The sequence below is a fragment of the Lepidochelys olivacea genome, assembly GCF_965140295.1.
Source record: "Lepidochelys olivacea isolate rLepOli2 genome assembly, chromosome: 5".
Taxonomy (NCBI): domain Eukaryota; kingdom Metazoa; phylum Chordata; order Testudines; family Cheloniidae; genus Lepidochelys; species Lepidochelys olivacea.
Genome location: NC_140415.1, coordinates 2,474,118 through 2,500,499, shown reverse-complemented (window position 1 = coordinate 2,500,499; position 26,382 = coordinate 2,474,118). Strand labels below are relative to the sequence as shown.

The window sequence follows — 26,382 nt, the reverse complement described above, 5'->3', positions numbered from 1 at the left end:
TAGAGCTGGGCAAGAGTTTACCTGCTCAGAAATTCAGTTTTGGGTCAATCAAACCTGCTCCTTGGCTCAGGGACCGGAGCCCGAACATCCCTCTCCCCCGCATGCTCTGTCCACTCAATATTTCCCCCAGTTCCACGGGGGAGAGACAAAGCCCCGCCCCCCGAGTACCCAGTGACTAGTGCATTCATCTGTAATGCAGGAGACCCACCTTCAAGTCTCTACTTCCAATCAGGCAGACTGGGGTCTTGAACCCAGATCTCCCAGCTGAGTGCGCTCACCATGGGGCTCTGGTTTGGGAGCTTTATTTATTTCATTGGTCAGGGTTCACGTTTAGCAATTGCTGAGTTTTATGTAATGACCAAAACATCAGGAGAGGGTCTGGGCTCTTTCTTTGTACACACCTGTGATGGGGTCTCCACCGCCCACAAGCCCTGAGCGGGGCAATGTGGGCCAGGAGGGGAACCACCGCTTACGGGCAGAGGAGAAGCTGGGATTGGCATATAAAGCCAGGAAGTGAGAGCAGGGAGAAGGTGCAGGGATGAGCAGAGGGAAAGGGAATTGGCCAGCATCAAGGGGCAGATCCAGGGGGAGCGTAAACTCTGGGTCCGGCCCGGTGAGAAGAGGCTGAGGGGGTGAAGTAGCCATGGAGAGCAGAGGAAGCTCTGGTGGTAAAGCCAGAGACAGGCCAGGAGCTAGAGAAGGCGGCAGGAAGAAGCCTAGGGAAACAGTAAGGGAGACACCTAGTCACAGGCTCCCTGGGCTGGACCCAGAGTAGCCAACAGGTCCAGGTTCCCCTACCAGCCACTGGCAAAGTGGCTCAGGCCTGGAGCCGAGATGGCAGACGGACAGCTTGTCTGGTGGGCTTTTGTTACATGGGGTGGGGACACTAGATAGTGTCTGACTATCTGACTACCAGTGTCTCCTGGCTGACTCACGCAGAGAGAGGGGGACCACAGAGCAAGCAACTGGCAGAAGGGGGCCCCAGATGGGGTGACAGCTAGTTCCCAGACCCAGCCACAAGGAGGTGCACCTGCAGTGAGTGCAACTGCTTCACAATAGTGCATCGAGTAATCTCTTTGTAACATTCCCTAGTGCCCTTCTACATCGTACTCGTTCAAACAGCACCACATTCACGTGTACTAGTGAACCTTCAGTCCGCGCCAGCAGCCTCTGGGCACACCAGTTCATGCACAACGCTTTAGTGGGCTTTAGAAATACCAGCCATGCAGTCTGTATTACTGCTCCATGGATGAGTTCATAATCAGGATCAACGAATTCCAGCAAGACTCCTCCGTAGTTTCGGCTCCAGGTAGGCAGATACACGTAACTGTTTCGGATGTGTACTGGACAAGCACCGATTGGTGTTTGGGTACTGGGGTGTTTGATCAGTGTTTATTGGCTAACACCTGAAATCAGAAGCGCATAAGGGGGCAGTCACCTCCTCCTTCTCTGGTGGTTTTGTCCTGTTTACAAATGTCCTGTTTTTAATAAAAAAGCCGTTAAGATGCCCCAAGCCAAGATGGAACGTTTCTTTACACCTCATATGAAAGTGTCATCAAGAAGATCTAAATCTTTTCATGTCGGGTTGATCCCAAAAGAGTTTTTTGGCTGGGCCAGGGGATCAAAGCATCAGTTACTGGCAGGGGCACAGCCGGACAGCAGCGACAGGGCCAAACACAGAGGCACTGGGGTGGGAGGCTAGGGATGGCCTAGCACCCAGGCAGAGAGCCAGGGGCCATTACTAGAGAAGAGGAGCCCCCCACAGCATTCTGCAGAGAAAGGGGGTGCTGCTACCAGCCCCCTGTGGGGCGCTGGTGCTGAGAGCAGGGGCTCTAGGGTAAGAACGGCACTGTGTTTTAAAACCCACGGCGGTGAGTCTCACAACCCAGGTTGAGTGCTCTGGCGCTAGAAACAGCAGCGTAGACGTTTCCCCACCCCTCACCCTACCCCCAGCCCTCAGAGCTCAGCTCCAGGCCGCACCAGCTGGTTTGAGTGCAGCAGTGCAAGCCCAGGTCTGCAGACACGCTGCTGTGGGGTTTCGAACGCAGCGTGGACGCACTCTAAAGGCATGTTTACACACACAGCAGCGTGCGGAGCACCGAGGGTGCACACCCAGGTAGCCCTGGTGTAAACGGCAGTGTAGACAGCGAGGCATGGCTTAGGCAGAGTACAGCTGAGTGCCCTACACACCGGAAACCTCAGGGTATAAACCCTACACGGGCTCTCTTCAGAGCCATGCAGAGCCTCCCATGTCTATACTGCTGTTTGTCATACTAGCTACCCCCGCCAGGGCCTTTCCCCGCCGCCTCCCCCCGCCAGAGCTTTTCACCAGCGTGTAGGTACACCACAGTGACAAGCGTGGAAGCAGCCCGCCTTTCACTGCAGTGTGTAGCTGTACTCCACACACCACTGTAAGTGTAGACACAGTCTATTCCAACAACAGCCAGAGCCAGCTGTACCAGGTACCTCTCTTAGGTGGTACTCTGTAGATCAGTGACTCCCAAACTCTTGTGCTGGTGACCCCGTTCACATAGCAAGCCTCTGAGTGCAGCCCCCCCCATATAAATTAAAAACTTTTAAAAATATATTTAACACCAGTATAAATGCTGAGGCAAAGCGGGGTTTGGGGTGGAGGCTGACAGCTCATGACCCCCCACATCATAACCTCACGAGCCCCCTGAGGGGTCCCGACCCCCAGTTTAGGAACCCCCTGCTATAGATGACTGCTCCCGCAGTCCTTCCCCATGGTCCTGGAGCAGGGACGCTGTCCTGATGGGTATGGCAGGCTCCAGGGTTCTCCCTTGGACAGGAAAAGCTCTTACTCACCTCAAGGAACTTAAATTAGCCCCAGATTGATCTGGTTTCTCCCACTGGTGCAGAGTGCTGAGCACTGTGGGTGTGTGGGCAGGCACACAAGGTGCTCTCTGAGCGTGACCTGGGGCCCCTTGCCCCATGCACCCCACAGACTCACTCACCATTCATTACAGAGGTGACTGAAGTCCAGCCGAGATCTGCATTGTGACACATGACCACCTTCATCTCCCGAGTGCAGCCCTTGGAGGCTAGAGGTCTCGGATGCGAGACTGAGCGCAGGTGCCACCCTGGGAGAACACAATGCAACTTGCTTTCCTCCAAAGCAGCGTGTCTAGAGGTTAGAGCAGGGGCTGAAGAGCCAGGACTCCTGGCATCTATTTCCCAGCTCTGACACTGACTCCCCGCATGCCCTTGAGCAAGTCACTTCCCCGCTCTGTGCCTCAGTTTCCCATCAGTAAGATGGGAATAATGTCGCTGATCTATGGGGCGGGGAGGGGGAAGGGGCGTTCACTCAGCACGTCTGAAGACCACGTTCCAAACATTATGCTACAACAGGGGTAGTGTGACTGTTCGCACCTCCCCACCTGTGCGCTCCATGCAGTCCCGGTCCCCTGCCTCTCCCCTCTCCATGCACACACTCCTGCTGCCTGCCCCTCCGTGCACTCCTGCCCCCCCACTCCCATTCCCAAGCAGTTTTACAGGCCCTCAAAGAATGAAAAGCAGCTTAAAAACCTTCCGTCCATTCTGAGAAGCAGGCAGCTCCCCGCCCAGCAGGCTCAAACCTGAGCAGGACAGACCAAAGCCTCACAGCTCCACAGCAGCTCAGACGTTAACCAGGAGCCTAAGAAAACACACAAGCAGAGAAAGCACAGGCAGGGGACAGCCGGGCTGGGGACAGACCTTTGTCTCCGTCTGCCTGTCTCACACTCGCTCGCGCTCGCTCTCTGCTGGAGGAGGAAGGGGGGTTGTGGGGGACAAGCGCAGGGATAACACCCCTAGGAGGCATGTCACAGCCACGTTAATCGCTCGGAATTCCAGCCGGCACAGACACTAATACTGAAAATATGGGCAGCAAATGGAGATGCTGAGAGCTGGGAAATAATTGGAGCCTTTCACTAGAGCTGAGCCCGGAATCCAGCCGAGGAATTTAGTGCTGGTGAACGCGAGAGATCAAATGCACCGAGCGGAGCCAGGCACAGCCAAGCAGGAGCTAGACAGTCTCAGAGACGTGCAGTTCAGAAGGGACCATCATGATCACCTAGTCTGACCTCCTGCACATCTCAGGCCACAGAAACGCGCCCACCCCCTCTGGGAACAGACCCCGAACCTCTGGCTGAGTTACTGACGTCCTCAACCCATGATTTACAGACCTCAAGTGACAGAGAATTCACCATTGACACTAGTTCAAACCTGCAAGTGACCCGTGCCCCATGCTGCGGAGGAAGACAAAACCCCCCCAGGGTCCCTGCCAATTTGACCTGAGGGGAAATTCCTTCCTGATCCTCCCACACACAGCCCTACCAATGCCCCTCAGTCCTGACGTACAGCCCCCATTGCTCTGCTCAGCCAGGTCCCCTCAGTCTGGCCCTGCAGTCCCCCCTTGCTAGTCCAGCCTGAGCATCTCTCCCGAAGACGGACAACGGTACAGAATAGTGACAGACGGCAGAGATTTTGTGATCTGAACGGCATCCAGCAGGGACTAGCCGAGGCCTTCAATTCACTCCACTTGTGCTGAGGTCTTTTCATTTTAAACAGCATTTGTCAAAGGTGACCAGTGACCTTCCAGCCCAGCTCCCTGGAGGAGCAGAACATTGAAGGACACATGCTGGCCTCATGAGGAGCCAGCTGACCTTGCCGGGCTCCCCACCCTCCCTCTCGTGCCAGGGGGCGCGGGGAAGACACGCTTCACATGGGGGTTTTGTTCAGCTCCTGCACTGAACTGAACAAGAGCGGGAGGCTCCTGCAGAACACAAAGAAGATGCGGCTGCAGAGGCGGCAGCAGCAAAGCTGGGGCGGCGGGCGGGGGGAGAATCTCTCACCGCGGCTCAGCCGAACCTCTGCAACACGCGGCAGAAACAGCAGGACGCTGTGTCTCCATTCTGACCACTTACCCCTGTGGGCAACAAGAAGCCATTCGCTTGCCGAGTGAAACCTTCCCCAACTCCTGGGCAGTGGAGCTGCACAGGTCCCCTCCCCAAGCCAAGCCGAGTGCAGGTTGGAGAAGGAGACTTGGGTCTAGGCTGGTGGTCACACCCACAGCCACTGTTCCACCCCAACCTCATCTCTCAGCTCCACGACCCTTGCAGCCCTGCTGGACATGCCAGCAAACTCCATTCCAATCACAGAACTGGAAGGGACCTCGAGAGGTCTCCAGTCCAGCCCCCTGCACTCAGGGCAGGACTAAGGATTATCTAGACCATCCCTGACAGGTGTTTGTCCAACCTGCTCTTAAAAATCCCCAATGATGGAGATTCCACAGCCTCCCTAGGCAATTTATTCCAGTGCTGAACCACCCTGACAGTTAGGAAGCTTTTCCTAATGTCCAACCTAAACCGCCCTTGCTGAAATTTAAGCCCATTGCTTCTTGTCCTAGCCTCAGAGGTTAACAGGAACAATTTACCTCCGTCTTCCTGCAGCTGCTCTCTGTGGGTTTCAGCTGGAGGCACCAATCGCTCCAACCTCCAGAAGACCAACAGGTCTGCTCTGTTCCAAAGCCTAGGTGCCTGTACAACGGGAATTGTATAGGGGTCTCTCTCTCTCTCTCTCTCACACACACACGATGGCATCATAACTAGCCGGACCATTCTCACCAGAGATACAGGGACTGTCTCTGCTCTGTGCCTGTACAACGCCTAGGGCAGTGGGGTCCCGATCCATGACTGGGGCTCCTGGGTCCTACCACAATACCAATAATCAAACACACTCTGTGTAGCACACAAGCACCCAAGGGCCCCAGAGGAACCCATGGGGCTGGGCGCTGTGCAGACAGCAAAGAGGTTAGTCCCTGCCCTAAGAGCTCACAATGAAGAGGAAGAAACGAGCCTGCAAGTCTCAGCCGGAGTTAGAGCCCCTGTGGAGCCCTGTCCTGGGCCCGCTGTGCTGGGGTTTGAATCCAGGTGTCCCCAGCACCTCCCTGGGAAGGGGCGTCAGTGGGCCGGGCTGGATTCCAGCGTCGCTCACGTCCCATCACATTTTGGTCCCATCCTGACCCTGCTCAGGCTATTTGCCATGATGGGCCCCCTTCGACCAGTGTTAGTCATGACAGCCCACTCCCCATGCCCGCGTGCAGCCAGGCCAGCCGAGGGGAGCAGCCCAGCTACCGGAGCCTCAGGGCGTGTCAGTGACTAGGGGCTGAGGGCGGCTCTGGTGTTCCCTGCTGGGCAGCACTTCAGAGCCTGGGTGAGAGCGGCAGGCAATCCGAATCGGCCTGAGGGCCCCCGCCTCCCTGCACTCGCATCTCCCCAGTCTCCTCTGCCCAGACACTCCCCTGACTCACTGGCCACCAGCAACCCAACCACTGCACTCTCCCCATGGGCCTGGAGTCCCACCAACCCCACTGCCAGGCCCAGCCCCCTCCCCTGCTCACTCCCTGACTGCCCACCCGCCCCACAGTCACAGATTCTGCTCCCTGCCCCCTCCCCTCCAGCCCTGGCCTATCCCCACCCTGCAACACCCCCACCTTCCACAACAGCCAGGCCCTCCCCACCCCTAGAACGCCAGACCCTGCCCCATTTACACACACCCCTACCCCTGCTTCCACTCACTCCCCCCAACCCCCTCCCCTACTTCCCACAGGCCCCACCAAACTTCACTGCCTCACATTCCCTCTGCACCCTGCCCCAGATGCTCCCCAGCCCCCTCACCCCTCTTCCCCACTGCCACCCTCCTGACTCACACTCAACCACCCCTCCGCTCCGCACACAGCCTCCCTTCAGCCCTGCCAGCCCATTCCCACACAGTCTGCCCTGCCCAAAACACCCGGGCCCCCACCGCGCACACACTGTCCAGCATGGCACCTGCCAGGGCGTCCCCACCATGGGCACAAGCAGATCCAGAGGAGTCCCAGGAATCCCCATCTTTTGCCACCCATCGCTCAGAGCCCATCAATGCTGCTCCTCGCTCAGGGGGGCTGCAGAACAGCCCAGGCCTCACCTTCCCTTCAGGGCCCTCTGTGCTGCTCCCACGGGGTCAGCAGCTCCTGCGAATGTAGCCGTGTGTGGTGCCAGAGACCTGAACCAGGAGTCAAGCCTGGGCCCTGGACTCAGGAGCAGGGCGACATTCTGGATTCAGCACCTACCCAGTGTGCACCGGCCATTGCTCCAGCAATCCGTACATTGCAACATGCTTCCTTTTACCGTAAGGGGACATCTGCGCTTCACTCAAGCCCCGCGGCGCAGCCGCAGCTGGCAGATCAGCTGAATCAGGATCACGGGGCTACAAATTGCAGTGCAGATGTGTGAGCTGGGCTTTGAGACTCACCCCTCTCAGGGAGTTTCAGGGACCTGGCTCCAGCCCGAGCCAAACGTCCGCCCTGCAGCCCAAGTCAATTGACCCAGGCTCCAAGATTCAGCACCACAGGGTTTTTATTGCTGCATAGACGTACCCTTAGGGCTCAGGCTAGTGCCTGGGGTCTAGGACCCTGTGCAGTGGGAGGGTCCCAGAGCTCAAGCCCAAGCATTTACACTGCAATTAAACAGCCCCTTAGCCTGAGTCAGCTGCACTGGCCAGCACAGGTTTTTAATCGCTGTGGAGCCGCCTTTGCTCAGGCCACCAGCTCTGCATTACAAAGCTGCATCCCACAGAGAAGGCTGCGGCAGCTACAGGAGCATCTGTGGGACACCAACATCCCTTCCACTCCCCAGCCTGCCTGACAGTACACCCACACCCTCCCAGCCTGCTGCAATGTACACAGCCTGAACTGAACTAAGCCCAAAGTAGCAAGGCTGGGTTGACAGGAATCTTGCCAACAGGGGTGGGCCTGGCCCACGTGTGCCCATAGCCACCCCGTCTATTCTGAGGGAGGGGCCTTCCCATGGCTGTGGAAGAGTGTACTGTGCGGCAATGAGGATGGGGGTCTCTTCTCCCAGAGAGACTGCAGGGGTGGGCATACCCCCCTCGCCCCGCGGTCAGGGATGGCCCCTTACATCAGCCACGTTGACACTCCCTGCGTTGCCTTTGGCTAAAAGGAAATCCGCAGCTGCAGAGGCCCTTCTCTTGAGACAGAGGCGGGTAGGGGAGAAGCGCACGACAAGGTGCAGGGAGAGCCCCTGGCCTGGCAGTAACACGAGAGCCTTGGACCAGGGCATCAGAGCTGGCCATACTGTGGCCAGATGTCCTGAGCCCTAGCTAGCCTCCCGGCAGGCTGCCCAGTAGAGTGTCTCATAGGGCGACTTTCAGAACACCTGTACACGGCCACTCAAGGGAGCTCATACCCCGGGCACTCATCAGACTGCTCCAGCCAGCCTCCAGCCTGCCATTCCACGTGGAGTCCCCCCTCCACAGCCCATTAGCCCAGAGCAGGGACCCAGAAACAGCTCCCCCGCACGCCAGGCCGTATCCCCCAGGGATCAGCGCGACAGGTGCAGCTGCAGGTTTCACACAGGACGTGCTGTGGACGACACCAGAAACAGCGTGTACGCCAGGAGTGGTGAACTGAGGGGCTGGGGTGGCAATTCGCCAGGAGTCCTCGCTCTCAGAAAACAGACCCGACTGGAGCGGCTAGTGAATGAGGAGGTGCGGCCCCAGGGTGCTCGGTGGCTTCCGGCACACTGCACCAGGGAACCTGTTGTCTCCATGGCCCGCAGGGCAGGTGATGCTGGGTGCAGGCTGTGGCTGTGTCCCCAGCTGGCCCTGGTCCACTGGAGCAGGTGCCGGGCCAGACAGGGATCTGTGAACTGAGGAGAGCCTCACAAGGGGCAACACCACACCAGGCCCCAGCTCGTGCAGGCCTGGCCGCGTGGCTTTCACAGGAACACGAGAAGCTCACCGATTCCAGCCATGTGCTTTGCCAGGGCAGCTGGGCCCACAAAGGCTTTTAACCTGATCTCACCCATATCACAGAGAGGGGAATCCCGCCAACCCCAGCCTTTGTGGCGTAATAAACAACAGATGGGCTGAGCTGGAGCCCACAGCAGCCTCAAAGCTCTCTGCAGCTCTCAGGAATCCAGCTCACCAGGGATTCAGAGCTGGGAACAGTACTTGGGGCTCCTGGCTCCAACCACTGGGCCACACTGTCTCTCCCCACACCCCAGTGTAGTAAGAAGGTCACCCAAGTAATCCAACCGGTGCCCAGGAGGAGGGTTGGGTAACAATCAGACATCACAGAGAGGCAGCTGAAGTGGGAGGAGGGGAAGCAGAGATCCTGTAGCAGCCAAGGTGGGGGAGAAGGCCAAGCTACCGAGAAGATCAAGCACCAGGGACTGGGAGACAGTGAGAAAGGAAAGGGATGAGAGCAGCCAAACCAGTGCCATTCCACTGTGCAAGATGCTGGAATGCGCAGGGGTGTCCACACACCGCAGAGCACCAACCAGCTCTCCCGGTGCCCCTCAGTCCCACGGAGGGTTCGGGGAAACTCCATCGGCCATTGCCCTGCAGGGCAGGAATGCAGGCACAGCCACAGGTCAGCTCTGCTCGTGTCAGGTCAGCTCTGCTCGTGTCGTGTGGCCTGGAAAGCTTCCTTTACCAAGTGTGGCTACTCAGGCGAGGGGGGCATTCGGGCAAGGCCCACTCCAGCACACACGCTTACAGACTGGGGCCTCAGGCACTGGCTTTGGGAGACTCTGTGGCTAAGCTGTTTCTGAGGACAGAGCTACAGTGGCAATCAGTGCCCAGAGCCAGGAGAGCTGCAGAAGGACACATTCAGGACCAGACAGCCCAAGAGAACAACAGGCTGACAGAGAAGCTGAATGTACTGGAAGCAAGTGACTCCTTCCAGACAGTTCCTTGTCCCTGCCCCTGCTTCCATCTGCTCCCCATCCATCTGGGATCAGGATGGGCTGGGCTGGCAGCTGTTAGTCACGGGCAAGTGTTCCTGAGTCTGGGGAGTGGTTGGGACTCGCTGTGCCAAGTGGGGACAGGAACCTGCGCGTCACCCACACCCCACTTCCACCATCTCTGGTCGGTGCCCTGCTTCCACCAGCGACATGCGGGTGGCATGACAGCAGGTCTCCCCAACTGGGCGTCTGCAGTGAGGCCAGAAAGAAGTCACCTCCAATTCAGACGGGGGAAAGATAAGCAGGTTAGCACAATCACGGAGACATGGGTCCAGGGTGTCACGGCGTCCCCGGGCGATGCTCTGGAACTGCTCCCCACGAAGCCAGGCAGGACTCTGGGGAAGTCTCTTTTCTGTGAGCAGCCTGTCTGCAGGACACACAGCTCACCCGGCTTCCACCTTCCTGGGTCTGACCTGGAGCATTCAGCCTCCTCTGCCCCTCTGTGCACTTCCCACAGCGAGTCCGCCCAGGCGGGGTCCTGGGGAAGCCAGAGGGTCCTGCCCCCCAACTCCGCAGTCAGACGTGACTCTCAGCCAGCCAGTAAAACAGAGATTTATTAGACAACAGGAACATGGTCTAACACAGAGCTTGCAGGTGCAGAGAACCGGACCCCTCAGCTGGGTCCATTTTGGGGGTAGTGAGCCGGACAACCAAGTCTGCCCTTCACTCCATGTCTCCAGCCAGCCCCAAACTGAAACTCCCTCCAGCCCCTCCTCCCTTGGGCTTTGTTCCTTTCCCGGGCCAGGAGGTCACCTGATCCCTTTGTTCTCCAACCCTTTAGCTCTCACCTTGCAGGGGGGAAGGGCCCAGGCCAACAGTAGCCAGGAAACAGGGTGTCAGCCATTCTCTGTGTCCAGACTCCTGCCCTCTAGGGCTCTGCAGTGATCATACACCCTTACCCCACCCCCTAGATACTTAAGAACTGCACAGGGGAAACTGAGGCACCCCCACACCATTCAGAGGAAACATTAAGAACAGTCCCACTTCGTCACACAGGGTGCCCATCACATGACTCTGTGCTGGGCAGAGAAGGGGCTGCCTTGAGAACAGCCTCAACAGGAAAGGTGATCAAGAGACTGTATCTGGTGGCAGGAAAAGGGCAGAACCCAGGGGCTGGGATCCCACGTCCCACCCTGCAGGGAGGGCCAGGGGGGCGCCAGGCAAGAGCTGCATGGTAAGGCCCATGCAGTGTGCCAAGGGGAAGGGATACAGGGTGAGCAGCCACAGAAAAGTCCAGCACACCAAGAGTGGCAGGACCCTGTGCTACCCCAAGACATGTCCCTCACATGCACAGCCCCCTAAACACACTGAATCTTTCAGGGGAGGGGTTAGACCACACACATTAGGGCCTCCCCCCACAACCACTGCTAAATGAAGTGAATAGCCCCTCAGATTTTACAGCCAGCTCCACTGGGCAACCAGCCCTAGAGCTGGGGAAGGGGTGAGGCAGGGAGGCTGGAGTGGGGCTCAAGTCCCTGCAGCACCCCACGCCAGGCATAGACACAGCATGGGGGTGGGATCTTGCCAGTAACAGCAAGTCAGCACCATACTGGGTGAGGAGCTGGGGGTCATGCTGATGGCCACAGGGGGAGAAGGCTGCAGGACACACAGACAAGGCAAAGCTCTTCTCTGAGCATTCAGTGTCCCTTCCCTATGCCTCTCTCCCTGCCTTGGTGGCGGGGGGCAGTCTGCTGTAGCCGAGCGTCTGAGCAGGGAGACAGGCAGGAAACCAAAGGAGACTCAGCCATGATCGCTAGAGCACACACAGCCCTGCCAAACCTGGCTGTCGCCACCCCCAATGCCTTCCCCAACCAGCCCCTGCCTGGCTTGGCACAGCACAGACAACCCTTCCACCCCAATCCAGAGATCACAGCAGCCCTGCCCCCAGGACTCTCATGTGGCCCCATCCACAGAGGATCAGGTTAAACGATCCATATTCACAGGGAATGACCTGCCTCCCCTACTGGGCAACCGGACACATCCCCGTCTCCTGCTGCCCCATCCACAACACAGCCCTGTGCCTGGCAGGAACCCGCCAGCAGGGGCGGGGAGTCCCCATGCTAAGCCCTTCACACCTCAAAGCACTATGCCAAAATTAACCAATTCACCCCCAGCCTAGTCAGTCTCATCCCCCGCTTGTTACAACTGGGAAACAGGCTGCAAGAGATTAAGTGGATAATCATAGAAAATGAGGATAATCATAGAATATCAGGGTTGGAAGGGACCTCAGGAGGTCATCTAGTCCAACCTCCTGCTCAAAAGCAGGACCAATCCCCAATTTTTGCCCCATATCCCTAAATGGCCCCCTCAAGGATAGAACTCACAACCCTGGGTTTAGCAGGCCAATGCTCAAACCACTGAGCTATCCCTCCCCCCACAAGTGGCTTGGCCCAGGTCGCCAAGCAAGACAGTAGCTGAGCTGGGACTAGAACCCAGGAGTCCTGGCCCTCAGTCCTGGCTGCTGAGCCCCTCTGAACAGCCAGTCTCACGAACGCCTTCAGGAAGGGGCCCGGTGCCACCACCACCCCCTAACTCAGGCACGTCTGCTGAGTCATGGGGCTTTTACAGCTCTCCCCTTCGGGCCCAGCCAGGCCATCACCCTGGAGCCAGGCCTGCGCTGTTCTCTTGGGCTTTGCACAGCACCAGGAGTGCGCTTCCTCTGGGCCTTCCACTGTGAGAGTCGCCCCACTTCCTAGAGGAATCACACTCCTGCCAGGAGCCACTGTGCGCAGCCTCACCGGCATTGCCAGGGTGATGCCATAAACTCCAGATGGCACCAAGCCAGGTGGGAAGAGGAGGGGTCACACCAGGCCTCACCAAATCCCCCTTGTTTGGGGGAACCAGGCTGCCCCCAGCAACAGGAGAGACAGGCAGGGCAGGAAGCTGGGGCCACTGGCTCCTTGGCTTGTCCTCTTCAGATGCACCAGAGCAGCAGCTGGCCCCATGGACGGGAGCCTTGCCAGGAGTAAGAATGGAAGAGAGAAGCAGCTGGGGGGTGGAGCAGGGAGCGAACAGCCCCAAGGCTGCCTGCCAGTTCACTTTATTTGCCTAGCATCCTGCACACACACCCCACCTTCCGCTCTCCAGAGATTTACCCAGCACGCCCAGACCCAGGGCCCAACTCCCTGCACAGGCAGATCCCAGCACCTGCGAACCCACCCTTGGGTACAGCTGGAACACACACCTAGCCCTGTGCTACCCCAAGACATGTCCCTCACATGCACGGCCCCCTAAACACACTGAATCTTTCAGGGGAGGGGTTAGACCACACACATTAGGGCCTCCCCCCACAACCACTGCTAAATGAAGTGAATAGCCCCTCAGATTTTACAGCCAGCTCCACTGGGCAACCAGCCCTAGAGCTGGGGAAGGGGTGAGGCAGGGAGGCTGGAGTGGGGCTCAAGTCCCTGCAGCAACCCACGCCAGGCTGACTTTGGGTCTCTGGATCAGCTGAAGAGTTGGGGGGCTCGAGGCTAACTGCTGGGCTGTGGCCCTGTGAAGTAGGGAGAGGGAGCCAGCCCAGCAAGGCCCAGAGGCTGGAGGATCACTGTTGGTAAAGTGCTCTGGAGGTGCACAGGTTATAGGTTTCTTCCTGTGCCAACTGCTTCTCAGCCCAACCTTCCAGGAACCCTGGGGAAAGGAACCCTAATGAAAAGGGATCTGCCCCGGGCCCACCCTCCACTGGCATCACTCCTTACCAGAGCTCTTTTACTAGTCTCATCCTCCCCTTCCCCAGAGGTGGTGGCGGTGGGAGATCAGGCATTACAGCAGCTTATGTGCAGGAGACAGGCTGGGGTACAGCATAGGTCTCACGGAGAGAAGCGAGGTTCTGTCGAAAGGGGGCATCCATCTGTGCCAAGGAACGAGAGCGAGCAGGCACGTGGGTGCAGCGCCCTGGGCGGATGGGGTACGTGGTGCTCCTTATAGCATCCCTGCGAAGAGCGCATGTCCCCGCAACACCCTTTTTTGCCCTTGCTCCTGTGGGAGAATTCACAGGAATTGGACACAAGCTGTTCCTTTGAGCCACAAGAGTGAACGCTGGGGGATGGGGCAGGGTAAGCTGAACATACACGATCCCCGCATACAGCTCAGAACATTCCCCGGGATAACTAGGAATAGAGGAACGAAACAACAGGCAAGTACCAAGAACGTAACACAGCCAGCCAGGAAGGGTTCACTCCAGCTACAAAGCCTGTGCGTGGCCACAATTCAGGATCACAATCACTCTGTCGGTAATTATTCGTTTCATTGTTCCATTCCCATGGAAGTAGCAACACCACTTAGTGTTTCCATGTGCTTGGCACCCACATCTCCCAGTGTGCTGCAAAGATGTCTAGGCCTCCATTTTACCACTAGGGGAAACTGAGGCACCGAGGACAGACTCAGACTCAGACTCACATAGCATGTCAGTGGCTGAGACTAGGTGTCTTGGTTCTGAGGCCAGTGCCCTAATTACTCACCTAAACAAGGGTGCTGCTGGGGCTCTAACCTAACACAACTGGGGCTGTGTCTATGCTAGATGCACTAGAAGGGCACAGCTGCAGTGCCATAGTGTAGACAATACAGCGGCGGAAGGGGGTTTTCTGTCACTGTAGTCAATCTGTCCCCTCAAGAGGCAGTAACTAGGTCGAAGAATTTGACCTAGCAGTATCTATACTGGGGCTCAGATCACTTAACGATGTCTCTCAGGGATGTGAATTTTTCACACCCTTGAACAACGCAGCCAAGTCGACCTGAGTTTTAGGTGTAGAGCAGGCCTGAGGACCAAGACCTTGCCTGTTTCTCATGAGCCTGAAACCCCTCCACATTCACCAGCAGCCTGAAAGCACAGCTGTGCTTCACTCTCTAGCCAAGGTTAGGGCATCCTGGGAGCTTCTCTAACTTGCACCAATTGACAACAGTTCCCTAGGGACCCTGCTCCAGTTGGGGATAGCAGTAGCACAGTGTGTACCAGCCACTCCCACCCTTCACCAGGGCTGTGGGAAAGGAAGTGCAGGAGCTGTCTGTGACAGATCTGGCTGTCTCCTGAAATCTCCTGAACAAACGTTACTGAATTAAGTTTAGGTATCTTGGGAGTTCATGATATTAAAAATGCAAATGTTTATGCATTATTGTGGGACTGTATGTAACATCTCAGAAGAGCAGGGGGAGACATAACTGATGGAAACTCTGGGAAGTGTTAGGAGCATCAAACAACCATTTGAAACAACATGCCAGACAAGAAAGAACTTCTACAGTTAAGAGGGTATCCCAGGAAATCTCTTTGCTCCCTTTTGAAGCTTTGCCTCGAAGAAGGGACCTTTGTCTGCTGATCACCTGTTACAGGAGGACAAGATCAGAGAACCAAACTGGAGAAAGCAGTGACTCTCATACTCAAGACTGTTCATGTTCTGAGCAAAAGCTGTTATGAACTTGTTACCCTGGGAAAAAACCCTGGGTGGGGTTAGAAGGACTGACTGAGTTGGGGTGATCTCTGGTAAGCTTATTAGCATGCATGTCGGTTCTTTTATTGTTTGTAAAATGTGATTCTTTCCCTTTAGAATAAAAGGGCTGTGTGGTAACTTGTAACTGTGACCAACTATACTGTTCACAGTCTTCGAAGAGCAAGCAAACCAGGCCTGCTTAAGTGGTCTGATTTGCTGGGGAACTCATAGTGTAGGCAGGGAACTGGACGGCCTGGAAAAATCCATCAGGGGAAGAGAAACGAGGGTCTCCACCCAAGTGACAGCTGAGGAGCCAGGAGCCTAGAGTGGGTGCCCTGGCTGGACCACAGAGGGGGAATACAGGTGCAGTTGCCCTGAACTGTGACAGTCTACACTGCTCTACACCTGCAGGGGTCTCTCCCATACCTGGCGGAAGCCTCAGCCGGAGGCTTGAGGGTGGTTTTTGTTCCCCTTGCGCTGTCTGAAAGGCACAACTGGAGCAGAACAGGCAGAGAATCTGCCCCACTATATTGATTACGGCCCCTTGACCTTTTTGAAATGCCAGATTCAGCTGAAAAGGTGGACCACCACTGACTGGGGGGCTGAATTCAGTGCATTTCACCCCACCCCTAGCTTGTCAGCATGCTGCAGACGTTTGTACTAACAATGAATCACTGCCTTACCCAAGCTGTCAGAGAGTAGGGTGGGAGAGAGGCTTTGGCAGCCGGACAGGGAACAGGATGGGCTTTGTACATGTGGAAGGCAGATCGGTATTGTGAGAGAAGCACATTAACTGGATGTTTCTGCAGTTAACCCAGCGAATAGTTAACAACACTGACGTTTACATCATCATACGGTTCCAAAATGAACAACCCACTGAGATGAACAGAGGCAGTTATTGCTTCTCTCAGAGCCACCAAGCTCAATTTTTCATTGCACCATTCCTGCTCCTTTAGTCACCTTTGTGCTCCCTGTATCTTTGATCTGCCCAGTCCTGGTGTAGAGCTGAGCAGTCTCAAGGCTGCTCTAACTTATATCCTGGCTGCAGTGGCCCCAGGAGTTGTCCACAAGCTAAGAATAGCTGGAATGCAGTGTGTTCCAGCTCTGTGCTCTATTTCTTTCTGCCAAGGATGCAGCAAAGAAGGGGCAGCAAAGAGCACATGCAGCAGTTCTATGTTGTCCAGGGAATCCCCTTACATACAGGGCAGTCCCCAGAGGCCGTATCCACCTCCTGGATACTGCTGGGTCCAGAGCACAGCAGAGATCCATCCCCTCGTTCCAGGCTGTTCGCAGACTCAGGATGGCAACCCCAGCACGGTTACGTTACAGGTGAACTTCACAACAGCAAGAGCCAACTTGGGGAGCACAATTCAGTGGCCGGGGTGGGCCCTGACAGGCCCTATCCACACCAGACTGACTTGGGCAACCTCCTTTTAGTTCAGTTGTTAAATCTTTCCCAGGCAGTAATAAACCCAAAGCGAAATTTGCCAATTACAAACCCTGCCCCATGGTTCACAGATGGGGTTCACCCTTGGTGCATGCTGGGAAAACCCTGAACAGTCAAAACCACTTCTGCCTGCTCAGCTGCTACCCTGCCCTTAACCCTGGGTACGTTGACTGATTGGCTCGTATCATCTGAGGCTGATGCTGGAAGCTGGTCTCCTCCTCTTCATGCCTCAGGTTCCTTACGAAGGGCAGACAAAATGAAAGGTTTAGCCTGCCAGTTCATCTCCCTTGCTAGCTTCCTCTCCTGGCCCCCGTCTGCCAGCTGTGCCCCATATGGCCCTTTGGGGAGAGGAGACACCGCTAAATCAGATTAGCTACATAATCATCTGGAATTGTGTTTCCCTGCCTAACAATCACATGCGAGACCCAGGATGGCGTTGGAGCCCAGGATGACCTTAAAGCAGGCTTCCCTCGCCTGCCACAGCACCACTCCAGCGGGTAGCTTCCCAGGTCTGCATCTCATCTGCCTCCGGGTCAGTGGCTCCGTCTCCCCCACTGGCATCTCTTTTAGCACTCGGCTCTCTCCCTGCAGGGCTTTGGTTAGCTAGAGCAGCTCTACTGAGGCGGGGCTCGGAAGCAGGAAGCAGAGTACAATGCTCCCCCCATCAGGGATGAGAAGTGTTATCTAGAGCAGACATGCCCTCCACCCCAGGCTGCCATGGGACAGGAGGGCTCCAAGAGGATTGTACCAGAAGAACTGCTACCTCTTCCTCAATTCCTACTCCTCGCTGTTCAAAGTAGCCATACCAGTGAGGCACAAGCCAAGCTGCAGGACCAGGGATCAGCTACAAGCCCCATGCTCTAGGACCCAGAGCAAACGGCCAAGATTTCTCTTTGATATGCCCCCTCTCCAGTTCACCCTGACATACACTGGTTCCTGCTTAGCTCCTCTCTCCAGTCTGGGGTCTTCTGTAGCCACAGCACAGAGGTCATGGCTCTTCCAGCCCCACTAGTTAACAGCCCCCTCCTTCCAGGAGAGAAAAGCTTCCCTTCCACTCGCCCCCCCAGTTCTCTTCAACCTCAGCACAGGGTTCCACACGAGGGACCTCTCCCCACGAGGGTAACCTTGTCATGGCTGCTCCCCTCCCCACCCCATCCTACCTGGTCATGCATCTCCCCTAGCCCAGAACACCCTCCCTCCTGCAGACCAGGCAGAAACAGAGCCCCTTCTCCCTTGTCTCATCTGTATCACACGCATCCCTCTTCCCTGCCACTCACTGGTGCTACCTAAATGTCCTAATCTGGCACCCTCAGCAGTGCCTCCTGACCCTTCTCTCTGCCTGTCTTGACGATCAGTGGCCAGGTCTCTGCCAGGACCCTTTGCATCTTGCAGAGCACTTTACAAACTCATCAATGATCATCATGGTGGGAGGGTGGGGGGTAGACAGAGGGGAAGCGAAGATTATGCTAATTTTTGAGTGTGTGACCCCAAGCCAGAGGAGAGTACCCAAACCAGGAAGAGAACTCGGACCTCCTGGCCCCAGCCTCACGTTCACACTGCTCCCATCCTCTCATTCATCTCACAATCCAGGACGTATTTGTCCTCTTTTCAAAAGCTCTCCGTGAACTTGCTCCTGCTGACTTCACAGGCCTCCTTTCGCCCTGCCTCACTTTCCTGAGCACCTAGCAGCAGATTCCTCCCTGACCTTCCCCAGTGCCTGGCCACAACTGCTTCAGGAGCTGTCTCCTCTGCAGCTCCAGGCTGCTGGAACAGCCTCTCTGCCTGCCACGCTCACCATCCAGCTCCAGGCCCTCAGGGGGCCTTCGCCCCTGCTGCCGGCACCACTGCACTGTGGTTATTTCAATGAGCCCTTTGGGACCCAGCCTGAAAGAAAGACACTTCACAGAAATCAGTTGGGATACAATTACCAGCTGACCCCGGCCACACACTGCCCATTTGAGGGCCTTGCTGACTGCCTGCCGGAAGCCCCCACGCAGCACCAGACACGCACAAGACATGCCCCACTGCAGTCACCCTCACCTTCGATATGCAAATGGCTCAGATGGAGGTGGGGGGCTGCATGCTGTGACTTGCAGTCCTCACACACCGTAGGGACAACAAGAGGAGCACAGTCTGGCTGCCCACATGTAGGCAGGGTTTACAGGAAACACATGGATACTGTTCCAGCGACGTGAGGCAGTGAAGGGATCCAAAGAGAGATGGGAGGCAGGTGCGGCTCCGGAGCAACCCCCCCAGCACATCCCTTCTGCAAGGATTCCTCTGCCCCAGGCCCAGCCCATGCTCAGTGCGAGGCGAAGACAATGGCAGGGACAGCACAGGGAGCACTGCAGCCCACAGGTGAGAACGTTCCCAACTCCTCTCCGGGGCCAAGACAGACCAGCTCAAACCCACACCCTGCCAGGCCCTGTGTCCAAGCACGGCAGTCCGAGATGGGAAGGAACAGGACGGGGATCGGAGCTGAGGGCTGCAATGCCCCCTTGCCCTGCACCCAGGGTTCTGGATCGGGGCACAGACTGCCCATCCCGCATGGCATCTCGTTTGGCGAGCAGGCAGGGAGGGCGAAGCAGCGCCACTCTATAGAGGTGCCTGACTTACAGAGCTTCGGCATAGCTCCTCCTCGCCATCTGTTGGCGATGACCCACACAGGACACAGCTCCCCACCCCAGTGGTCCCAAACTCTGGGGTGCGTCCCCCTAGGAGGTAATGGAGGAACATTTGGGGGGTGCAGATGGGCCCAGGCCAACCCCCATGGGAGGTGGGGACGGAGCGCCATCCAGCCCCACTCTGCCCCCAGCTCTGGTCCGGCCCTGGCCCTGCTCCCAGCTGCGACCCCGGCTCAGGAGGGGAAGAGGGGGTGGCAGGTTCCGTAACTGGTAAGGGGGGAGTACAACAGAAAACGTTTGGGGGCACCGGCCCTACCCGCTTCAGACACAGCGGCCGGAAGAACCCACCTCCTCTCCCCAGGCCTGCACTACAGACAAGGGGCTGGCAGCACTGGAGGCGCTGGGGGGGTCCCCGGCCCGGCCGGACTGAGCGCTGCCCCCTGGGCGCTGGGGGGGTCCCCGGCCCGGCCGGACTGAGCGCTGCCCCCTGGGCCCGGGGGGGGGGGGTCCCCGGCCCGGCCGGACTGAGCGCTGCCCCCTGGGCCCGGGGGGGGGGGGGGGGGTCCCCGGCCCGGCCGGACTGAGCGCTGCCCCCTGGGCCCGGGGGGGGGGGGGGTCCCCGGCCCGGCCGGACTGAGCGCTGCCCCCTGGGCCCGGGGGGGGGTCCCCGGCCCGGCCGGACTGAGCGCTGCCCCCTGGGCGCTGGGGGGTCCCCGGCCCGGCCGGACTGAGCGCTGCCCCCTGGGCGCTGGGGGGGGGGGGTCCCCGGCCCGGCCGGACTGAGCGCTGCCCCCTGGGCGCTGGGGGGGGGGGTCCCCGGCCCGGCCGGACTGAGCGCTGCCCCCTGGGCGCTGGGGGGGGGGGGTCCCCGGCCCGGCCGGACTGAGCGCTGCCCCCTGGGCGCTGGGGGGGGGGGTCCCCGGCCCGGCCGGACTGAGCGCTGCCCCCTGGGCGCTGGGGGGGGGGGGTCCCCGGCCCGGCCGGACTGAGCGCTGCCCCCTGGGCGCTGGGGGGGGGGGGGTCCCCGGCCCGGCCGGACTGAGCGCTGCCCCCTGGGCGCTGGGGGGGGGGGGTCCCCGGCCCGGCCGGACTGAGCGCTGCCCCCTGGGCGCTGGGGGGGGGGGGTCCCCGGCCCGGCCGGACTGAGCGCTGCCCCCTGGGCGCTGGGGGGGGGGGGTCCCCGGCCCGGCCGGACTGAGCGCTGCCCCCTGGGCGCTGGGGGGGGGGGGTCCCCGGCCCGGCCGGACTGAGCGCTGCCCCCTGGGCGCTGGGGGGGGGGGGTCCCCGGCCCGGCCGGACTGAGCGCTGCCCCCTGGGCGCTGGGGGGGGGGGTCCCCGGCCCGGCCGGACTGAGCGCTGCCCCCTGGGCGCTGGGGGGGGGGGGTCCCCGGCCCGGCCGGACTGAGCGCTGCCCCCTGGGCGCTGGGGGGGGGGGGTCCCCGGCCCGGCCGGACTGAGCGCTGCCCCCTGGGCGCTGGGGGGGGGGGGTCCCCGGCCCGGCCGGACTGAGCGCTGCCCCCTGGGCGCTGGGGGGGGGGGGTCCCCGGCCCGGCCGGACTGAGCGCTGCCCCCTGGGCCCGGGGGGGGGGGGGTCCCCGGCCCGGCCGGACTGAGCGCTGCCCCCTGGGCCCGGGGGGGGGGGGGGTCCCCGGCCCGGCCGGACTGAGCGCTGCCCCCTGGGCCGGGGGGGGGGGGGGTCCCCGGCCCGGCCGGACTGAGCGCTGCCCCCTGGGCCCGGGGGGGGGGGGTCCCCGGCCCGGCCGGACTGAGCGCTGCCCCCTGGGCCCGGGGGGGGGGGGTCCCCGGCCCGGCCGGACTGAGCGCTGCCCCCTGGGCCCGGGGGGGGGGGGGTCCCCGGCCCGGCCGGACTGAGCGCTGCCCCCTGGGCCCGGGGGGGGGGGGTCCCCGGCCCGGCCGGACTGAGCGCTGCCCCCTGGGCCCGGGGGGGGGGGGTCCCCGGCCCGGCCGGACTGAGCGCTGCCCCCTGGGCCCGGGGGGGGGGGGGTCCCCGGCCCGGCCGGGCCGGACTGAGCGCTGCCCCCTGGGCCCGGGGGGGGGGGGGTCCCCGGCCCGGCCGGACTGAGCGCTGCCCCCTGGGCCCGGGGGGGGGGGTCCCCGGCCCGGCCGGACTGAGCGCTGCCCCCTGGGCCCGGGGGGGGGGGTCCCCGGCCCGGCCGGACTGAGCGCTGCCCCCTGGGCCCGGGGGGGGGGTCCCCGGCCCGGCCGGACTGAGCGCTGCCCCCTGGGCCCGGGGGGGGGGGTCCCCGGCCCGGCCGGACTGAGCGCTGCCCCCTGGGCCCGGGGGGGGGGGTCCCCGGCCCGGCCGGACTGAGCGCTGCCCCCTGGGCCCGGGGGGGGGGGTCCCCGGCCCGGCCGGACTGAGCGCTGCCCCCTGGGCCCGGGGGGGCGCGGGGGGGGTCCCCGGCCCGGCTGCCCTGCCCAGCTCGCAGCTCCCCGCCCGCCCCAGGCTGCGGAGCCCGCGGGGCCCCCGGCGGGGCTGGGGACGGACGAGCGGGGACGGAGCCGCCCCGGGCCCCCGGCCGGGTCTCGCTCCCCCAGCGCCGGGGCGGGGGGCTGGGGCTGACGGGGGCAGGAGACAAAGCGGGCCGGGCCGAGCCGGGCCGGGCCCCACTTACCCGGAGCTGGCGGCGGCCGGCGCCTAGGCCCGCGGCAGGGGGGCGGCGGGGCCGGGCTGGCGAGCGGGCGGCGTTGGGGGAGCCCCCCGCCCGCGGTGACACGCCGGGCCCGGGCTGCCGGCCGGCTCCCTCTCGCCCGCCTCCCGGGCCATTTCCTGCCAGCTGATCGCGCCGGCCGCGGCTCCGCCCCGCCGCGGGCCCCGGGCCCGCCCCGCCTCACCTGGCAGCCGCCGGGCCCGGCCCGCTCGCCTCCGCGCCGGCCAGGCCGCCGCCAGTCCCAAAGCGACACCCCGCCCCGGCCCGCGCGGGGGGAGGGGAGGGGAGGGGAAACTGAGGCACGCGGCGGCGGGGCTGGCGCAGGGTCCCACCGCGAGGCGCAGTGTCCATGGCAGGCCGCGAAGGCAAGGTGCGAGCCCGGGCCCCTCGGCCCGCCTGCCCTCCGCGGGGGGGGGAGAGGTTGCACTGGGGGGCGGCTGGCCTGCGCTGCCCCCTCATCAGGGGCTGCCCCAAGGAGCGAGGAGCCCTAGGCAGCCGTGAGGCCCTTCAAATCTCTCCAGCTCCCTGCCTGCGGTACAGCCCCTACACAATCCCCCCTTCCCTGAGCACCGCCCTGCAGCCGTCCCGGGACAGCTGCCGGGGAGAGCGGAGCTCAGCACCCGCCCCTGCGGAGGGGATCAGCGGGACGGAGCCAGGCCGCTGGCAGGTGCTCACCTACTGCTCCTGCAGCACCCTGGGGACAGGCGCCAGCCTTTCGCCGGCTGCAGCAAGGACCAGCCGTTCCACAGCCACCCGGGCCTGGCCCCAGGCTCGAGGGGAGCAGGAGGGGCACCTGCTCCTTACACAGGTAATCTCACCCCAAAGGAAGGACAGGTTGAAACAGGTGCTAATACCGGGATGCCCGTGTCACCTGCCAGACTCTCCTATACCCCAGTGACCAAGCACCAGGACTGTCCAAGCAACAGACAGGCAATGCCTGCGAACGCCCTTTGCGGATTCTGGCCATGTCTACACGACAGGGCTTACAGGGGCCATGCCGTAGCTCCGGTGGCATAAGGCCCTAGAGCAGGCACAGCCTACAACCATGGCAGGGGTTTTTCCGTGGCTTGTAGGATCACATCCCTGACCAACGTAGCTAGGTCGATGGCAGCATTCTTCCGGCAGCCTAGCTGCGTCTACAGCAGGGCTAGGCCGGCACCGCTGTGGTGGTGCTGAGGGGTGTGTGGTTTTCGTACCCCTGAGTGCCGTAGCTATAGCAACCTAAATTTTCAGTCTAGCCCAGGCCTCTGTCGTAGCTGGAGCAATGGATCTCAGGAGGCGGCACGATGAACAAGAGCTGGTGGGTCTGCACCTGAGCTGTGAGACAACGCAGGCGGGTAGGGAGAGGGGCTGGAGCAGCAGCTGTCACACGGCTTTCTAGGGCCGGGCTTTCATGGCTTCCACTCAAACCCTGAAGGAGATCGGCACAGATCATGACATGGAAGAATATCCTAGGGAAGGGGACGTTATTCTCCCCTGTACATTCCTAGTGTTCCTCTCAGGGAGCACTGCTGAGCAGAGCACTAGGAACTTACACCAGGGAATGATCCCGCCCAACCCCACGTAGGGAGATGGGACCTGAAAGAACAAAGAGCTGGAGAAGCCTTGTTCCTTGAACAGTCCATCACCATAGGGGCCACGTAATGGGACACAGAGCCGCTCCTCACAAGGTCACTGGTTCAAATACGGCTATAGGTTGCTAGTGACTAGAAGTGGTTAGTATCTGGCCATGGCCCCTCTGTGAAGCAAATTGGGGGTTCAAGAATTGGGGGAAGAAGACAAGACCCACATGTCCCTCACTAACTACCTGCCTAGACCATGATCCCGCTCCTATTTCCACTTTCCTTGCAGTCAGGAGTAGATTCTCTGCACCATAGTAAGCAGAACCCACTGTTACTGACATCCAAGGGATCTGCACCCTGCTACTCCTGGACTGAATTTAGCCCTTTAGTTCCATGTATTCTGTTCCATTCGGTTCTTACACCAAGGGTCTCTCTGCCAGGTGTGGCATAACTAAGCAAGCATCGTGCAAGTTTAGTAGAATATTGCCCCTGCCTTGAGTGCCTGATGGGGGATTTGGGATTCCCCGGCGGCTTTGTTCCTCGCTGAGTGTGAGTGTGCACACGCACCCCTGGCAGTACAGTCCTCATTTATTTTGTTCACAAGGATTTACACACGGGAACAAGGATTTTTATTGCAAAAACAGCAGCAAAGCTCGCACTTCTTAGATACAGCCTGAGCTCCATCGCTTGGACTTCAGCTCCAAATCAAAACCACCACCAAGGAAAGTATCCTCAGCCTGTCAGGTACCACAGGTCTCAAACCCACACCTATGGAGTTACCAAACAAGAGCCTTATCCTCAGTGCCAGATGAGGGAACTGCCTCAACAGCAGACTGCTGATTAGACACCATCAATATAAAACTTCCTGTTCCTATCCTACCCCTTGTCTGAGCAACTAATCATTGGACCTGACCAGACCCATGAGACCAAGTTCCTGCCTCCTTGACTGGTTCCCCCTCCTTGTTCTGGGTCCTGCTTCCTTGCTCTAACTCCAGTTACTGACTCTGGCTCGACCCATGGCATGGCTCCCCACTCTGACTCTGGATTGACCTGTGGCACACCTTCCAACTGACAATTAGGTCAGACTGCCCTATTGCAGTCCCTGACAACCTTGGGTCTGTGCTTAACATCTCCCAAACCCATTGGAAAGCCCTTTGGTGCTTGGCCTCTCATGCAAGCGCTATGAATCACCTAAAACTCCTGCCCCTTTGGCATGATCCAAGCATCTAGTCAGAACCAGCATCTAGCTGGAGCTGCCTGGTTTCACACTCACGCCCACAGGCCAGCCTTCTTAAAACCCACTCGTTTCAACAGGGTAGGAAATTCATAAGAACGGCCATACTGGGTCAGACCAAAGGACCATCTAGCCCAGTATCCTGTCTACTGACAGTGGCCAATGCCAGGTGCCCCAGAGGGAATGAACAGAACAGGCAATCATCAAGTGATCCATCCCCTGTGGCTCATTCCCAGTTTCTGGCAAACAGAGGTTAGGGACACCAGCCCTGCCCATCCTTGCTAACAGCCGTTGAAGGGCTTATCCTCCATGAACTTATCTAGTTCTTTTTTGAACCGTATTGTAGCCTTGGCCTTCATAACATCCTCTGGCAAGGAGTTCCACAGATTAACTGTGCATTGTATGAAGAAATATTTATTTTGTTTGTTTTAAACCTGCTGCCTATTAATTTCATTTGGTGACCCTATTCTTGTGTTATGAGAAGGAGTAAATAACACTTCCTTATTTACTTTCTCCACACCAGTCATGATTTTATAGACCTCTATCATATCCCCCAATCATATCTCTTTTCCAAACTGAAAAATCCCAGTCTTATTAATTACTTCTCATACAGAAGCCATTCCATATCCCTAATAATTTTTGTTGCCCTTTTCTGAACCTTTTCCAATTCCAATATATCTTTTTTGAGACAGGAAGACCACATCTGCATGCAGTATTCAAGATATGGCGTACCGTGGGTTTATACAGAGGCACTATGATATTTTCTGTCTTATTATCTATCCCTTTCTTAATGATGCCCAAAATTCTTTGCTTTTTTGACTGCCACCACACACTGGATGTTTTCAGAGAACTATCCACAATGACTCCAAGATCTCTTTTTTGAGTGGTAACAGCTAAATTAGACTCCATTTTATATGCAGAGTTGGGATTATGTTGTCCAATGTGCATTACTTTGCATTTATCAACATTGAATGTCATCTGCCATTTTGTTGCCCAGTCACGCAGTTTTGAGAGATCCTTTTGTAGCTCTTCGCAATCTGTCTGGGACTAAACTATCTTGAGTAGTTTTCTATCATGCGCAAATTTTGTCACCTCACTGTTTACCCCTTTCTCCAGATCATTTATGAATATGTTGAATAGGACTGGACCCAGTACAGACCCCTGGGGGACACCACTATTTACCTTTCTCCATTCTGAAAACTGACCATTTACTCCTATCCTTTGTTTCCTATCTTTTAACCAGTTACCAGACCATGAGAAGACCTTCCCTGTTATCGCATGACAGCTTACTTTGCTTTAGAGCCTTTGGTGAGGGACTTTGTCAAAGGTTTTCTGAAAATCTAAATACACTATACCCATTGGATCCCCCTTGTTCACATGCTTGTTGACCCCATCAAAGAATTCTAGTAGATTGGTGAGACATGACTTCCCTTTACAAAAACCATGTTGACTCTTCCCCAACAAATTATGTTAATCTCTGTGTCTGAATATTTTGTTCTTTACTATAGTTTCAACCAGTTTGCCCGGTACTGAAGTCAGGCTTACCAGCCTGTAATTGCCAGGATCACCTCTGGAGCCTTTTTTAAAAATTGGCATCACATTAGCTATCCTCCA

At 58.9% G+C, this 26,382-nt stretch overlaps 1 protein-coding gene across 10 annotated transcripts in view; it reads right to left on the bottom strand.

The window, feature by feature from the left end:
• ATOSB (atos homolog B) overlaps positions 1–26,382 on the bottom strand; it is a 73,214-nt gene that overhangs the window by 20,888 nt on the left and 25,944 nt on the right. Inside the window, exon 1 of one of the 10 annotated variants that reach the window (XM_084628950.1) lies at positions 22,157–22,284. The exons of 7 other annotated variants lie outside the window; for them this stretch is intronic. The gene's annotated coding sequence lies outside the window, so the exon portion shown is untranslated. Of the gene's footprint in view, positions 1–3,546; positions 3,718–21,936; positions 22,085–22,156; positions 22,285–26,382 lie in introns of those variants that run through there. 2 more of the 10 variants (XM_084628949.1, XM_084628951.1) reach the window with 2 other exon arrangements.